This window comes from Rhipicephalus sanguineus, unplaced genomic scaffold (genome assembly GCF_013339695.2).
Source record: "Rhipicephalus sanguineus isolate Rsan-2018 unplaced genomic scaffold, BIME_Rsan_1.4 Seq214, whole genome shotgun sequence".
NCBI classification, from domain to species: Eukaryota; Metazoa; Arthropoda; class Arachnida; order Ixodida; family Ixodidae; genus Rhipicephalus; species Rhipicephalus sanguineus.
Window position 1 is genome coordinate 135984 of NW_023614784.1, and position 16554 is coordinate 152537.

The following is a 16554-nucleotide window of genomic DNA, read 5'->3' on the forward strand; positions in this document are numbered from 1 at the left end:
ACTTTGTAGCTGCGTGACTGTCATATTCTTAGCAAAGGAAATAATGAGAGAGACGGAGAGAAAGAGTTAGATTAAGACGCCATTTTCTTGTAAGAAAAACGATCCTTTGTTGTTCTTCCGAAACTTCCAGTCATTCCACCAGTTTTAGAGAACATCTTTCATAAACACTCTCATGTATACATTATTAAAATCTTAACTGTATTACTCTCAATCATATATTGAGGCTAAAAGGCACTCTGCAGCGCTGGTAGGAAGTTTTCGAGTTGGTTCATTTAGTGAGGCAGTGCCATGTTATCTGTGAGCACGGGAGCCTATGCGTCGAAACGCTACCAGATGGGAAATCAAAATGTTATGAATCAGTCCAGAAGTTCTCATCATTGCTAATGTGTTCAGACTCGTAGGTCAAGCTTATTATATTTCGCGTACCAATATCACTAGGACAACAACAAGGATAGGTCAAGAGGAAATCGCTGAGCCTCGCGACGCACTGCAACACATTGCTCAGCACAACACTGCCTTGTACTGCACTGGCACGACAACGCTGCACAAAGCACATCACCGCACAGAGAAGACTCCAAACTCTTACAATACATACAACATCAGTTGTCTGCATAATGTAGGTATGTATGTCATACGTTAGGTAACTTACTGGTTATGTCGGATCGAATGAACCAACTCTGACTAAAGCCTCCAATACACCACAGTGTGTATATAATTCAACGACCTTTTCGATCAGAGAAAGAAACGCTTAGTGTCACGATTAACGTTACGATATTCCGTTTACTCATTATAATTACTATTGTCCTTTCTTCCCGTAGGTTGAGCGATCGATTGAAGAGTGGGGTCTGGAGGTGTGCCGCAACACGCGTACAGAAAACCTCTCTGGCGGCCAGCGGAAACGTCTGGCCATCGCCCAAGAGTTGGTCAACAATCCGCCCGTTCTTTTCCTCGACGAACCCACTAGGTAAGCGCACCTACATTCATGTTCTACGCTTCTTATGGGCAAGTGAATTAGAGAAATACCTCTGGTACTATCGTTTTCTACTTCCTTTATACTTCCTTTATATTTCATTTTTTCAAATTTTTGGTGGTGCCTTCGTTTATCATCTTTTGTTCCCCTTACACCTTTCTCAAGAGCAGGGTATCCAGCCGGTGTTATTATTGGCTAACCTCTCTGGCTTTCCATCTACGGTTTCTCCTTTGAAGAAACTCATTGGAACAGTATAGGCAGGCCATCTTCTGATGGCAAAAAAAAGAAGAAAGACAGCAGAACTTTCTCGGTTGAAACTGAGAATCATTAAACGGACCCTGAAACGGTTTTGACGATTTTGTACAAACACATTGGGCCGGTAGAGCAAGTCAAGTCCTAAGGATCATTTACAGATCAATTTAAGCTCTGTGCGTAAACTGTGTAATTTATTACAAGGCTTTAAAGCTGCGAATCGCCACCGATCACAGCGGCTCAGCCAAACGCGTTTTCAAGCCGCCCACTTCCATCCAGTGCGCGTCGTATTGGAAGCCCGACGTCACGCCGGCGGCTGATCTGATTGGATCCACAGTCCACGTAACAGGCAATTTTTTTCGACATAACTGCGAACAATGTTGTTCGTGATCTTTGAAACTCTTTATAATTTGTTTTCGTTAAAAACCAGTCACTGATAAAGCGAACAGAATCGCAATTTCACTGCTGTGATACCACGCGCTCCATGTTGACGTGAGCTGCGCGACCAGTGTGTATTGCAAGGTTTTTGTCTGACATCATGAATTGCCATTGCTGCGTTGTGGGCTGCAAGTCCAGCGATTGGCGACAAGTGAAATGCGACACCGTATGCCTTTGGAAGGCAGCAGGCTCGCCGCGTGGCTGCAGCGCATCGGACTCTCTGTATCGGATCGACAGCAGGATATACAGTGAAACCTCGGTGATACGATCACAGCTCATACGAATTTCGGGGAGATACGAATTTTTCGTTGGTCCCGGCCAAGGTCCATTGGCCTGCAATGTAATGGAGTACGGTTGTTGCGAACTGATTTTCACCCAGCGACATTTGATACGAACGTTCGCTACCACCCAGGTACTAAGAGGTGCTGTCCGTGCTGTCGCGCAAGACGCGCCAAGTACGTGCGAGCGCGAGAACGGGGCATGCGCGCCGCACCGCCAAATCATCAGAACTACGGTGCAAGAAAAACACTTTTCTTACGGTCAGAATAAACCTTCAGAGACGCGCCACGGCCTCCGAGTGTCGCGGGTCAACGCACCTGCTTCACTAATTAAGTGCGCGCGTACGGGCCGCATATTTACCAGTGCTTGTATGATTGATCACATCTAAAAACTTAACTGACAATCATTCAGGATTTTTCCTGACGCTGTCGCAGCCTTGACAAACAACAAATGAAAATGTACGCCAGCTTTCTTTTGTCGCATGCTAATTTTCCATGCTTTCTGGTGATATGAATTTCGGATGATACGAATATTTTGGTGGTCCCGTGATATTCGTATCACCGAGGTTTCACTGTACGCGTTTGCGGTCGCCACTTTAAGCCGGAAGACTACGGGCTCAGTTCCGTGTTTATGTAGTGATCCGGCCTCGGTCTGAAGAGGTATCCCCTCAAAGCCGACGCACTGCCGTCTTTGTTCCTTCCAGGTGGAAAGGTAAGTTCACAATCGATCCAGATCATGTGCTGTGTGTGCATAGTGGGCGGTTCGCACGTGGGCACTCACAAAATTATACGTAATCTCGTTAATTATAACTATAACGACTCCGTCTATTCAATGTAATGTGGCCAGTTTCGCAATAATTATATATACGCAGAATGTTCCTCACCGCTTTGCGATTTCCAGCACTGATTAAAAAGTGACAGGGTGCATGTGAATTGAAAACAGTGCATTTGAAACCTCTGCACAAGTGCGTACGTCGTAGGGCCAGCTGGAAATCCCCGGTTCAAGTGTACGGTATGCGGTGTCGTATATAATGAGCTCAAATTAAACCCCGCAATAATGCAACTCGTGTGCGACGACGTTGATATAATACTGCCCGGCGAGACTGGTAGGCGGATCACTGCTGCCGCCCTCAGCACGAAGCGCCGGATGGCGAAATGGCGTGTCACTGTATGGGTCGAAACCCATTTCGGCTCATTTGGCGCAACCGTTCTTCGAGGCCGGGGTCCATTCTCAGCAACTGCCTGGACTGCCGTGAAACAAAACACACGCTGCTCGGATGGCGCACGCAGGAGACGGACGATCAGCCGAGCCAGCGGCCCAGCGCCTGACCCACCGGTGGCTACTGCGCTGGCGTCGACTTACCGGAAGTAGACGACGCGACGGCACGCAAGCGTTCTCGCATGTCACATCGTGATTCAGAGCCTCTTGAAGGCGGAGCTTAGCCCCGAGCGCTCGAAGGAAGAGTTGAGGGTGAAAGTCGGAGTGGAGGAGGAGGGAAGCTATTTATTATACGTAGCTCTCAATAAAGGGTGTTTCGACTGAATTATGGTGCCAATGATTTGCCAGGCGACAAACCAGGCTAACCTCTCCGGGATTTTCATTAAAGATTATTGTCTCTCTCTTATCTCTCCAGTAATGGTCTTAGCAAAAACGAAATGTCAAAAATCCGTTTCAGGGCCCTTTAAGATCATTACAACAGGAACTTTTAAGGCCGAATAAAGCAAGCTACCAGTTTCCACCAATCACTGCATAATCGCCAAAATCACCACCAAGATGGCTCAACACCAACGTTACAATATTATCGTTGCGGTCGGTATGTCGAAACTGGGCAGATGTAGCTGTTCATATCTAGGGGATGCGATAAAAAGTTTTGGCACGCAATCCCCAAAGATTATTATAAAGGGGCTCTTACACGTAACTCTATTGTAGGTGTCAATGGTATCAAAAACAACCGCAGTATTGCCCGAAGGGCGAGATGGCGCTTGTTTTTCAATGACGACGAAAAATAAATTCCCGTAATCTGTGAAAGTACAGGGAGGCAGAGAAATGTGCAAGAGATTAGTGAAAACTTAGCGCTTCACTGAAACACGTTAAAACGGATGTGAGTGAGCTCCAACATGTCGTCCATCGACAAGCCATGCCGCGGTGCCATCTTATGCTCCTACAAATTTAAGGGATAAAAAATGTGCACCATCATGTATGGATTTGACTGCATGACAGCCAATTACATAAAACGTGTCATTTATAGCGACAGGCAATTTAGTACAGCTAAATAGGAAGATACGCTAATTGGTTGTCCAAACAGATCTCACAAGAACACTTGCTTCATTTTGTGTGGCAGAATGCATTATTTCCTCCGCTGATATTCTGCGTGACACACATTTAAATTCCACTCATATTACGTAAAATGCCACATCTATCGCTATTCAAAGAAAGTATACATAATGCTGCTGCTTTACTCAGCACTAACTTCATTCCCAAAACAGATCGCTAGTGGAGCTTGTTTGCTTTGGTCACAGCGGCGTGGAATGCGCTGATAGCGTTACTCTTTAAAACTGACAAAACTGTTTACCATCTTAAATTTAGCACGTAATCAATAGTGCTACGCTGAAGCGTATTCATGACTACGTCGACTTTTTGTAATTATAGCATTAAATGCTCACACATTTTTATTTATTCTATTGTTGCTGGTGCACGAAGCTATTCTGCCAATTCACTTTTTGCTTGTCAGATCTTTCCAGCTGTGAGCGTAGTCACATGCCAATCTATAGATAGCAAAATATTACGCACGTCTAGCAGATAACCTTTTTCGGGTGGCTCTTTCTTGCATAACGTGCTCACGATCTCGCTTTCTTTCTAGCTGTGCATTATTAGGGGTTGTCATTTGCTGCAGCGCTCTTTTTTTTTTATAATGTAGCCGCTCTAACGTCCCCTGTGTTATGACGTTTTCGCTAGAATGCACGGCACGAACGGATCAAAATAAACCTGTGGACACCTCGGCCCCGTCACTATTAATAAAGTTAGTTTCGCGTTTACTGCACGCTACGTCAGACCAGTGCATACACACCAACTCAGCGGAAACGCTACTGTGATAGCATGCGTGCACACAACGCACAATACAGCAGCGCAATGCAGAGCGCTGCTGTGCATGCCTTTGCCACCGAACCGATTGAGCGAAACGTTGTAGGTGCTTCCACTACGATTCGTCATTTTTGCAGCCTATTGTATATCTCGTCTCTAGAAACCTTCTAAACGTATCCGCGAGTGGCGCATGTGCCGTCAATAGCGGTAGAGCACGACACACCGACGGCGCGAATGCGCCTCGTGCGCGAGCAGTAAAAAAATTATGAGAAGTAATATGTAATAATCAATAAAATAATTAAAAATTCAGTAAGAATTTATGCAGTCGCACTCAACGTGAAAGCTTTAGGAAGTGCGGAGCAGTGATTCGCCTGCGCTTCGGCGACGCTGGCGTTCGCGGGCAAGCATGCGCTGGCGTTGCAAACGTACAGCCTGCTCGGCGTCTATGGTGGGAAGGGAAACCTTCATTTGTGATGCAGTGGCACCTTCTCCCCCCTTTCCCTCCTCCTAACCTCACATCTCTCCTCCTCACCCTCACTTCCCCTTACCACCCCTTGCTAGATTATGCTACACATGGCATGATGCTCTACCTCCCTCCTCCCTCAGACTCACTTTCCTTTATCACCCCTTATACGTACACGAATATGCTATACTTACCCTCCGCCTCCTCATTTCCTTCTCCTCACCCTTACATCGCCCCCCCCCGACCCTCACTTTCCCGCCTGCTTGTTATACTATATACATGACTGTGCTATAAATGTCTATGATACACATGGTTTTGACTGGGTGCCGCTAGCGACGACATGAGATGACAGCATACGACAGCCTGTACCCCTAAAGTGCGGAGATGAAGGAGATGACGGCGATTTTCGTGATCGTGTAGTTTGTTTCTATTACATCATCAAGTGTTGCTCACGCAGCAGACACGTTATTAAGGAAACAGTGGTTACAATTTAGTCATCGCTAAAGTCTCCATAACAGTGCAACGATTTCTTTCAAAACGAGCTGTACATACTGATTTCAAGAAATGTTTAGCGCATAACAAACGCACGGACGACAAAAGGACGGACGCAAAACGAACGCTACGTGCCGTGTCCCTCCTTTTTTCGTCGGTGTGTTTATTGTGCGCTAAATATTCCTTGAAAGCACGTGCTACCACCAAGCCCGAATTCCAACCCTTGCATATTGACGCTGCAGTGGCCTGGACAACGTGTCAAGTCTGATGTGCGTACAGATACTGAAGCGGTTGGCTTCCATGGGACACACTGTCATCGCTCCATACACGCACCCAGTGCCAAGATCTTTTCGACTTCGACATGGTGAGAGGTCTTCTCACTCGTCGCACGCTGTTTTAGCACGCCATTGTATTTATTTGTCCCATTTGTATGACGGGTTACTCTATGATGACACGCAAATATTGCTTTGAATAAGTGTGTCGGTTAGTTGACATTAAAGAGATACGCTCTTATGTTTCGTGATTGAGTGGCTGTCGCTGAGATTTTCCGACGCACTTCGAACATAAGAGAAGACAAAAATTAACGTGAAGAACGGCGCTAGATTTTTCGGCGTCCTTTCTGATCTGTTCTTCTTTCTGTGTCCTTCTAAGATGCCCACTCTTCCATCCTAACGATTGAAATGTATCAGACGTCTAAATTTCAAGCAGCTCGGCTTTGTGCGATAACTTCTGTTATCAGCCACAATAAATGGGGACGCGAGGAGGAAGTAAAAGCATGCCGTACTCATGAGCCATGACTCCTGTGTGGTGCAATACAAGTGCGGGCTTTGCGAAAAATAATATTCTAGAGATAATCGATCGACTATTTACGGCTGGTGTTACAAAAAGCCTTGCGTAACGCGAAGCTCCGGGATAGGGCCTTCTGAAACATTGAACCTTTACTTTTTATGGTACTATTATCGTGCACTGATAGTGAATTGCAGGGCACGAACTACCATACGGCTAATAACGAAACTGAGTAGACCCCAAGTTATTCTGCTGAATAGTAATGGAACGCATGCGTGTGCAGTAAAGGAGCGATGCGTCATGGTTTGTATTTTTTTCTTGTTGTGTTGCGAATGTATTTGTTTTAATGCTTCAGATTGCCACACACAACTGTCTAATTCGACAAAAGCGATATTGGCACGAGGAAATGCGTTAATGCTCGGTCTGAGACACAAACGAGCTTCAGTGTCACTAACTACTCGCGCCCTTTTCTTCGCAGCTGTACATGGTTTCTGCGGGTCGTTGCATCTACAATGGCAAGGTGGACAGTCTGTTAGGCTTTCTGACGAGGCATGGTCTGCAGTGTCCGCAGTTCCACAACCCTGCAGACTACAGTGAGTTGAACACACGAAGAGTAGACTCGTAGTGCCGTCATAACGGAAGGTACACAGTCGACGTTCACACTTCACATTTTCATGTTTTTAGCTCTAGTTCCTAAGGAAGATATTATTTAGAGCTAAAGAAAAGAACAATAATCTATCGGTAGATATGCTGAACACATTTCCGTTCAGTTTGTTCAGATACAACGTGTGTTTTACTTAACCGTTGCGCAGGGAACGGAGTCAGCAATCTCTGCCGCGTGTAAATAAAGTTGCACATCAGCCGCGGACGTACGCCGTTCAGTGAACATGGCTTCCGCGTTCCCGCCTTTTCTACACAGCGTAATCTACAGATGTGAAAAGGAACGGACTCTGGCCGATGTGATGTGATGAGGTGCGCACTAATTTGATGACCACGTCCAATTAGAACGGCGAAATCAGGCAAGGGCGTCCAATCAGAAGTGGCGAAAGCTGTTTGATCAGGCATCCGTGGATCAGGCCGAAAGCTCGGTTCGTGTCCAAAGAACGCTATTCGCATAATAATGCCCACGGTGCGTGCAAGTTACTTTTGGATGAGACTCGGAAACTTGGGAGTGACGCTGTCGGAGCAGCAATATATCGGCGAATAAACCATTTTTACCTCTTAGATGAACAGAAAGGAGAGGGAAAGGTTCAGGAAGGTTAACCGGGAGAACAATTTTCCGTTTGCTACCCTACACTGGGGGAGGGTAAGGGGGACGGAAAAGTAAGGAAGGAAAATGAAATTTTTCTTTTCTGGTTCTCAATAAAGTTTATTCCTCCTCCTGTCAGTATGCGGGTACACGAGAAGAATAGCTGATGTGACGACGCGCAAAATATATTTGCATAAATTTCTAGTTAAGATGAGTCGTCTAATGCCTGTAGAACGAAAGAAAGAAGAAGAAGAAGGAAAGAAAGAAGAAAGAAAGAAAGAAAAGGAAAGCGAAAGAAAGAAGAAGGAGAAAAAGAAAGAAGAAAGAAAGAGAAAGAAAGAAGAAAGAAAAGGAAAGAAAGAAAGAAAGAAAGAAAGAAAGAAAGAAAGAAGGAAAGGAGAAAGAAAGAAAGAAGAATGGAAAGAAAGAAAGAAAGATTGTGCTTCGTAATCAATAGGTCAGTGTTTAATGCAGCGCCGAACTAACATTGCTTCTTTTTTTTCTTCCGCAGTCAGCGAAGTGGCGTCTGGCGACTACGGTGACTACCGCGACATACTGAGCCGTGAGTTCGAACTGCCGATGCCCGACAGCAGCGAAGCCACTAAAGGCACGAAAACAAAGTACGGAGGTCTCATCATGACCAGCGAGGTGCGTGGAGCGATTGCTGTGTTCGGCAATGGCCGTTCCCTTCCCCCCTGTCTCTCTTTCTTTACATCCTTAATTTTCAAACCCCGCATCCTTGTATCCCTCCATCCACGTAGAATACGCCCGAATGTACATGATCGCAGCGGCCTCTTCGAAAGGCTGTTCGAAAGGCTATTCGAGAGGCTATTCGATTTTAATAACATACGTGTAATTTATATGACCAACGGACACGTAATATTTACTTAGCTTCACAAAATGTTTCCAAGGTTTTCTAAAATCTGGTGCTTAAACACGCAGCTGATAGCCCCACGTAGCGTGTGCCGTACTTTAATAGCACTGGCATAACCAGGGGGGCTTCAAACCTCCGGAAAAATTTTCAGTTTTCCATGTGTATACATACACGCACACATACAAACGCATGCACGAACCACACAACGGGTTGCTGGACCTTACTACTACTATTTAGGCTTACAGCGCACTCTGACACGCGGACGAAAAAGAGACACACGAAGATACTACTACTACTACTACCCCCCCCCCCCCTCCCCCGAGAACAATTTCTGGCTACGCCCCTTGTTAATGGTGACTAGCGTCTAATGTCAGGGTGATGTTATAAGAGACGTTGCAGGAAGAGAAATTTCCTTTCAGCGATTTCACAAGTAGGCTCATACTCACGTTGTAGATATTATAACTGCAAATTATAGAGACCATACGAAGACTGCCAATGGTAAGCAAGACGTAGTCGAAGGCAGCTGAACGCTATCGAAGCCATCGATAGGAAAGAACCGTTGTGTCAGGACCTTAAAAATACGATCATCCGTCCAATATATCGGCTGACTGCATGAGTAAGCAAGTCGAACTGCATCCGTTCTTCTTGAGGCAAAAATTATTACCCCAAAAAATTAAATGCTTGGATTCAGTCATTCACTAACTAAGTTAACAAAACGTTCCTTTAAAATGTGGACACGGCTATTGTCATTTATCTCTTCTAAATGCACTTGCCATAGTTGAACAGCTCTCGATATTGTAATTTTTTGTAATTGGCATAATTTAAGACATTTAGCATAGCTAAGTATGGAGAGTACGAAACGTAATTTCCTCGACCATGTTATAATTCCGCAAATGATCCTGAATCACCACTGCTTACAAACGCCGATGTTTTTCAAACGTTTATGGAGAGAGAAATTATTTTTTCAAAGCCAATTCTTATACTACAGAAATAAGTGTTCGTTGTGTAAAAGTGGGGGCCATAGAAAACATGCATCCCCTTTCGTCCTTTGTCTGGGCTAGTAATACGTTAAAATCAATTTTAATTCCGCGTTATTTCTGCACAACGTTCTTGTGTAGGATCAGAGATGTGGACAACGTATATCAATTTCTTGTTGTTTGTTTTTATCTACAGCAAAAGGCAGATGCCAACCGGATGTACTCTTTCAAAGTCAACCAGTTCATCAGTTCCAGATTCTCCTTAAGATGCTGGCTTTCGGTTTTTCGTAACAAGGTCAGTGTTTTATGATTTTGTGGTCAATATTAGCTCTGTTGTTGATATAGAAAGTATAACATCTTCTTCATAATTGCAGAACACCCGTGAGTCCGTCAGTTTATTACATCAGCAAGCATAGAAATATTAGAATGGGATAGTTTTATTATAACATCAATCTTGACATATGCTCAGGGAAACTGTAATTCATGCATGAAATTTTAGTCACTCTGCCTGTTTACAATAAGCCCATAAAATTGTATTTTGCGTCTTTGATCGTTATTCTTATTTTAAACTGTTGAAACGAAGGATGGTCGCGTCGGGAAGATGCATAATTAGTGATTTTGCTTAAATAGCACCACTAAATAGCAAAACGATTTTTCTCGCATTAGTAAAGTAGCCTTCCACGATACCAAAAACACCCCGCTTGCTGCGAGAAGACGCTTAGTAAGCGAGAAAACGCGCAAACAGAAATACAGGTGGCGACGCCACTTTGGAATTCCCGCACCATTTGCCGTGACGTCACATACTTTTGACGGCGCCTGCTTGGGTCTACGTAGTTCGTAATCGGTTAAATCGAAGTACATTGTCCTCTGAGGGGGCCAGAGACTTGACATAACGAGTTTGTGGAAATTTCGTCGAGCCAGTGGCGCCAAAATACGTTAAATGCTCTTTGAAGTCCCTTACGTCACGAATTACAAAGCTCGGCGCGAAATTTAAAAAGGAAACTTTGAACTTGGTTTTCTCCTCTAATAATAAACCTATGGTGGTGAAATAAACTACACAAGAGTTCTCCGCGCACATTTTATCAATCTAAACCATTCATTGTTTCTCTTTAGTGTCCCTTTAAAACAGTGCGTTACAGGGGTGCGGCGAGCGACAGACAGATGGACAACGCGTCATGGCGCATAAGCGTCGGCTTTCTTGCAGCACAGTTCTAGCATGAATTGTACCTGAGCAATTTTGCGTTTGTGCGCGTGCTAGACATGTAGAGAGAGACGTTAAGAGGAGGCACGATTATGTACAGTGCTGCCTTAAGTTTGCCGACATGTGATCAGTACATGCATCTGCGTGTTCACTATTGTTGGGCGCAGGTGGCTACTCCCCTGCGTATTGTAGCATACGTGGGTTTCGCGCTCATGTTGGTCATCCTGTACTACGACATCGGCAACAAGGCGAGCACGGTGACCCACAACGCCACAATGTTCTTCTCCATGTGCTGCATATGCGTCTTCCAGACCATCCTTCCGCCGTCATAGTCTGTAAGTCTTGACATGTGCGCGAGACCGAGCACCATTTCCGGTCACAATACTGGGCGTGTATGCACTTCTATGCACAGCGAATGCACAAGAGAGCCAGTTATTTTTGTTTCAGACCAAAAAGCAGAGGAAACTAGGGGCGTTTTGAAGTTCGCACGTTTATCAAGGAAATCGGTGACCTCTTTGACAGCTTAAACCCCTTCACGTTTTTGCAGTTCCCGTAAACATCTCGGTACTGATGAGAGAGCAACGGAATTGTTGGTACAGCCTCAAAGTCTTCTACCTGGCGAATTACGTCACAGAGATTCCATTCCTGGTGAGTGATGGTGTTCATAATGGTGCACGTATAGCCGCCCTTTTAACAGCGGTGCTGTTTAAGCTTGCAGTAGCGCCGTTTGTCGCCCGCACAAAACTGGAAGCGGGGGAGAGCGAAGCTAGAGAGGTGGAAAGACGAGAATAGGTATGCAACGCAACGGTAGGAAAGGTGTATGATGAGAGTAAATGCGTAATAAATCATAGTGTATAGTATAGCAAGGGGTGGGAAAGCGAAGTGATGGTGAGGAGGATAGAAAAGAGAAGGATAGGATAAAGCACAGCATAGTCGTGTATAGTATATCATTCAAGGCTCCACGTGGCAAGCGGATGGGAAAGGGAAGGAGCGATGTGAGGGTGAGGAGGGAAAAGCAGAGAAAAAGAGGAGGGTATACAGCATGGTATACATGGCATAGTATATCAAGGGTGGGAAAGGAAGTTTAGGGTGAGGAGGGAAAGAGGGGAGAAAGTAAAGCATGGCCATGTATAGTAGTGTATATCAAAGGGTGGGAAAGGCAAGTGAAAGTGAGGGGGAGGAAAAGGGAAGGGGAGAAGGTACAGCATAGCCATGTATAATAATATCTGGGGTTTAACGTCCCAAAACCAAGATATGATTATGAGGGACGCCGTTGTGGAGGGCTCCGGAAATTTCGACCACCTGGGGTTCTTTAACGTGCACCTAAATCCAAGTACACGGGGCTCAAACATTTTCGCCTCCATCGAAAATGCAGCCGCCACGGCCGGGATTCGATCCCGCGACCTTCGGGTCAGCAGTCGAACGCCATAACCACAAGACCACCGTGGCAGGGCATAGCCATGTATAGTGTAGTTTAGCAAGGCGGCGAGAAAGGGAAGTGAGGGTGAGGAGCAGTGATGTAAGAGTGAGGATGATCAAAAAGGGAGGGGAGAGGGTAACACATAGCCATGTATAGTACAATGTATCAAGGAGTGGGTAAGGGAGGTGAGGGTTGGGAGGAGGGAAAGAAGGAGGGAGAGGGGAGCCATGTACAGTATATCACGTGGTGGGGAGGGAAGTGAGGTGAGGAGGAGAAGGAAGGAAGGAAGGAAGGAGGGGAGAGGGTAAATCATTGCACAGCCATGCATAGTATAGCATAGCAAGGGGTTGGGAAAGAGAATTGAGGGTGAGGAGGAAAAGAGAGAAAGGAGGAGGGAGAGCGTAAAGCATAGTATAGCATAGTATAGCAAAGTGTGCGAAAGGGAAGTGAGGGCGAGGAACAATGATGTGAGGGTGAGAAGGAGGCAAAGGATGAATGGGGGTATAGCATAGTTTAGTGGAAGAGGGAGGCGAGTTGGAGGCATGCTAGGGAAGGCCACCGGCTCAACTGTTTCATTAGTCTTCGCACCACTAGTGCGAAGCTACCCCAATTTTTTAGACCTCCGCTACCGAAGTGTACGTGAACTGTAATGAGAATTGCTTACAAGTTACCCTTCTATCTGCACTAAGTCCTTTCGCATAGTTCGCTATCTGCAGTACTTTTAAGCGTGCGTACCGGTTCTTACTGCAACCGAAAAGCGCTACATTCAAGTTGTGTTTCATTGCATAAGGTGCCGAGACTAGATTTGTTGTAATCCTCCATTGCATACATTTGTACAGCTTAAATTAGTTTAGTAACAAATTCATGATACTGGGATAGTCGGTTCTGAAAAGCATACGTGGCGTATGCATGCACATCTAAACAAACAAACAAACATGAATCTCATTTTATTGGCAATACCTTGAATCGTGCAAATGAATAACTATTCACAAGATCTTTTGTAGCTCGAAGCATGGCCGAAGAAGGTAGCCTAAAAATCATTTCTAACACAATATATGTAGAAAGAAAGATGGCTTTTAAGGGCTCGTTTTTCTTTGTTAGACACAATACTAATGAGAACTAACAGACAATAATGCCAATGAAAGTATAGGAGATGTTATTTGCAGTCCCTGCCGGCGGCAAGTTGTATTTTCGTCCACTTTACTTTCTTCCCATTTATATTCCAATTATTACAAATAACATCCCCTATACTTTCCTTGGCATTATTGTCTGTTAGTTCTCACTAATATTGTGTCTAACAAAGAAAAACGAGCCCTTAAAAGCCATCTTCTTTCCTTCATTCATAGCAAGGGTCTCGTTCTGGCAGACTTGACGCCTTCAGGTAGTATGCGAGGGATTCTTGGTCAGCTACCAGGTCGTAAAAAAAAAAAAGATCACCTTTAACGTGACGCCAACAGGCAGAAAAAGAGTGTTCCGCACTCGCGGCCGGCTGCGATCGGCGCTGACTAACACTCCTAGGTTTAAATGCACATATATGCCCCATAAATTGGATGGGAGGATGACCACCGCCGTAGCTCAGTGGAAGAGCATCGGACGCGTTATACGAAGGTCGCAGGTTCGGTCCCTCTCAGCGGCAAGTTGTCTTTTCGTCCACTTTACTTTCTTCACATATATTCCAATTATTACAAACACATCTATACTTTCCTTGGCATTATTGTCTGTTAGTTCTCAACAATATGTGTAGCTGACTTCAAACTGTAGTGTCTTGTAACGCACACTAGTGTCAATGACTAACATTCAGGCTGAACATCAGCGCCGACTGTTAAGGTCATAACGTGTGTGGGAACGGGACCACGTGTGGGAGCATGTAAGAGGCCGCAGATTATTCATGAGTCCCAGCAGAATCTCTGGGACTCACACGGGGCTCATAGTAACGCGAAGGTGGCGTTATTCGGAACCGCCGTCATCCAGAAGATGAAATTCAGAGGTTGGTGCAACATGTGATTCCAGTTTTAAGGACAGAATAGCTTGCTAGACATGATCTAGTGTTACTTCTACGTCAACTCAGCACCCTGTTGTTAAATCACATTAACCCTTTTACACTGCACCCTCTCTGAGCGCAGGTCATACCAAACGCTGTGTTGGTGGCTATCGTGTACTATCCGACGGCACAACCGAGGGAGCTGTGGCGTGTAGCAGGCGTCATGCTCTTCTGCGTCCAAATATGCGCGGTGTCGCAGGCCATGGGACTCATCGTGTCTGCAGTGTCCAAGTTGCAGGTGAGACGGCAGGGTTCCCAGCAAACTCTTTATAGAACGAGATAAGTTCAGAAAGGAGGAGTATATTTTGATAAATTCATGGCGTCGGTCTTAACTAACCATGCCTTCGTGCTGGCCAGGCAGCAGCAGTTTTCTCATCTTAATCGCTTGCGCAGATGTCGATGTACGTCACTAGAGCTACAGAAGACGTACAAAGGGAAATGAAGCGTAGGCGGGGTGGCGAAATCAGATTAAGTTGCGTAATTGGGAAGTCTCGTATAATGGACACCAGTGTTAATGTAAAACATGGGTGAGTGACATTTGCCTTTCAATGTAGCTCGGTGACGATTGTGGCCGTATCAGGGGCCATCATTGCTGCCCAAGTACTTCATACTCTTCGTTAGATGTACTTTGGTTCACTGTGCGTCAATGCGCCGATATTTTTCCCCCTGTCACACAGACGGCGGTGTTCCTGGCCCTGCCTATCGTGTCTCCGGCATTTTTCTTCTGCGGCTTCTTCGTGCCGGCCCACCTGCTGACGCACTACGCGCGGTGGTTAACGGACATCTCGTACATCTATTACGGCTACAACGGCCTACTGCTGTCGGTGTACGGCTATGGCCGACCGCCTCTGGAATGCGACCAGTTCATATGCCTCTACGAGGACCCGGCACAGTTCCTGGAGTTCGTCGGTGCAGCGGACAAGAAGTTTTATGTGCTGGTGCTCGCGCTGCTGGCTTACGAGGCCATATGCAGGACCATCGCCTTCATCCTGCTCAAGATCAGGCTAGCTAGGAAAGAGTGACGCGTTTCACTTTGTGCCGCTGCGAGGTGACTTTTCATGTGTGTGCGCGCGCTCGTATGTGTACATCATGGTGTGCGAACGTCGGGCATTTGGCTTTGTTTTTCGTTTGAGCTCGAGCCCCTTCGAAGCGGGAAGCACGGCTATTGGCCTGGAACACGGTGTCTGGAACTACCACCATCACAGTGCATTCCACGGGTAAAGAGACGCCGTTGAGGAAGCTACGTGAGCAGACGCGCTGGAGCGGAGTGTCAACCGATGGAAGTTGGTATCAAGACTACAACGCCAATTTACGCGGCAATTCATCGACGTAAAGCTGACATCACCCGATCTACGGCTACAAAGCCACATGAAGGTTTATCGCCTACTCCTTGCTGACGATCGAAATAGCGCTGAGTGAGCGCTGCTGTCGTTTTAGCGCTTCTGCAAAGTTGGCTTTGTCGTGAGCGCTCGCGTGGGCGCGTGACTTTTGCGGATCTGGGAATTTAATCGTTTTTCTTACTTAAGCTGCATCAGTTTTTAAACAGTCTGTGCGAGTAATACAACGTCGTGAAACATTTGTTATTGTTTGTAAAGATTGTATCACAGATCTTTTTGGTGGATTTTCGATAGGGTAATTGACGATGACATGCCCATGCACATTTTTTCTCTTCAAATGTTCATATTTCACGTTTATTTGACCACAGTTTGCTTCGTAACAATAACCAGTTTTTGAGTGAACGAAGAAAGAAACAGCAACGCCACTCGTTCATCTTGGTCTATTGCACTTGACAGCGACGACGCTCCTATTGGCTTTACACACTCTCCGTGAGTACTGTGGGGAAGGAACACGGCGCAATAGAAGACGGGGACAAAGGAGGGCAACGCACTGTGCGTCGTCCGTGTTCCTTCCGATGTTTCACCAACACGCCCAAGCTGCTACACTAAGAAGCGTAGAAGGAAACCATATTTAAGGCTTCACTAAATGTAGCATTGTACTGACAGAGATGGACTACGTTCTAAATTTTGTTGT

At 45.8% G+C, this 16554-nt stretch overlaps 1 pseudogene; it reads left to right on the forward strand.

The window, feature by feature from the left end:
* The window catches only part of LOC119376723 (ATP-binding cassette sub-family G member 1-like), a 46635-nt pseudogene extending 30623 nt beyond the window's left edge, over positions 1 to 16012 (forward strand).
* The last annotated feature ends 542 nt before the right edge of the window (positions 16013 to 16554 follow it).